The sequence below is a fragment of the Gigantopelta aegis genome, chromosome 3, assembly GCF_016097555.1.
Source record: "Gigantopelta aegis isolate Gae_Host chromosome 3, Gae_host_genome, whole genome shotgun sequence".
In the NCBI taxonomy this organism is placed as follows: domain Eukaryota; kingdom Metazoa; phylum Mollusca; class Gastropoda; order Neomphalida; family Peltospiridae; genus Gigantopelta; species Gigantopelta aegis.
Genome location: NC_054701.1, coordinates 77,549,931 through 77,551,982, shown reverse-complemented (window position 1 = coordinate 77,551,982; position 2,052 = coordinate 77,549,931).

Here is a 2,052-nt window from a genome sequence, read left to right as displayed (position 1 = left end):
TTTACACTGTGTTTTTATTTACATCTTGAATTTTTGTATTGATGTTGATCATCACTTTATTTGTTTGCATTACCATAGTTTGACACCCAATAGCCGATGTATTTTTCGTGCTGGGGTGTCGTTAAACATTCATTCATTCATTCATTTATTCATTCATTTGCATAAAGCTTGTTCGTAACCGCACCGTTCTGGTCTACTAATTAAAAAAAAAAGGGTTTTCATTTCATTTCAACTTATTTTGCGTGCTTATATCCAATTAAGATTCCAGCATTCTGTCCTAGGCACACACGTCAGCTATCTGGACTGTGTGTCCAGGACAGTGGGTTAGATGTTAGTTGTTAGTGAGAGAGAAGAGGGTGTAGTGCACTCCCCAGTCATTATTATACGTATAATTTGCACTCCCCCAGTTATTGAGCTGAAATTTTGCGTATAGCTTTATAGTGTACCATTACAGATCAAGTTTGACTTTCTTGACGATTTACTTTATATGTAGCTTTATCATATACTATTACAGATCAAGTTTGACTTTCTTGACGATTTACTTTACATGTAGCTTTATCATATACTATTACAGACCAAGTTTGACTTTCTTGACGATTTACTTTACACGTAGCTTTATCATATACTATTACATATCAACTATTTATTCATTTTGACAGAGTTATTGCCCTTGAAGTTAGGAGATGCGAAAATGTGTTTTTCTGACTTTATTTTTGCAATTCCTCAACATATTCAGTTTATAGTTATTTATATATGCGAGCGACACGACACTATTTATATTCTAACCAGACGCGACCATAATGACAGTCTTCTTTTAAAAATTGTTATCAACCGTTGAAACCGCCAAGTAAAAGTTGTTTGATTAGTTAATAATATATGTTTGTCGCTCGTGTCGCGCGACGAAAAAATAGAAACAATTCCTATCGGTATTTTGTCGCGCGCTCGACTACATGAATCTGTCGCGCCCTACGCGTGTGGTTAGGATGCAGCAATTGAAATCAATGGTTTATAACAAGGTCGCATGCGTCCGGTTCGGATGCAGCTTTAGGATACAGCTTAAAGGGACATTCCTGAGTTTGCTGCAATTTTTAAGATGTTATCAACTAACAGAGACTTTTTAACGATTGTAATTACATATCAAATATATTTTGCTGTATACAATATTAGTGTCTGTATGTTAAACGTGTTTCTGATCGTTCTAATATTTGTACTAGGTTGAATTTGATTTTATTTACTAAATATTTTATTTGTCGAAAACATCTTACAATGCAGCAAACTCAAGAATGTCCCTTTAAGTGTGAACGCTTCTCTTTTCATTGCCAAAGACCAGAACCGGTTTAAGGATCCGCGGGGCCTGTAGCACCAATAACAGCGGGACCCCCTTCCCAGGATATATATTTATTTTGCAACCTCCTCGGGGAGAGGGGGGAAATGCCCTGGGAAAAATAAATGTACACATCACCGCGGGCTCCCCTGAAGCGCGGGGCCGTAGCATGTGACCGGCCTCGGTGGCGTCGTGACAGGCCATCGGTCTACAGGCTGGTAGGTACTGGGTTCGGATCCCAGTCGGAGCATGGGATTTGTAATCCAGATACCGACTCCAAACCCTGAGTGAGTGCTCCGCAAGGCTCAATGGGTAGGTGTAAACCACTTGCACCGACCAGTGACCCATAACTGGTTCAACAAAGGCCATGGTTTGTGCTATCCTGCCTGTGGAAAGCGCAATTAAAAGATCCCTTGCTGCTAATCGGAAAGAGTAGCCCATGTGGTGGCGACAGCGGGTTTCCTCTCAAAATCTGTGTGGTCCTTAACCATATGTCTGACGCCATATAACCGTAAATGAAATGTGTTGAGTGCGTCGTTAAATAAAACATTTCTTTCTTTCCGTAGCATGTGCTACTAGGATAAACCGGCTCAGCCAAAGGCGCGATCCCTACTCGGTGGGTTCGCTAGTTTTGTTAAATGTACATGCTATAGCATACCTCCTCCTAGTCCCCTTTGATCATGTTTCTTTTGTTTTGTGTCTTTTTCTTCTTTTCTTCTTCAACTCAA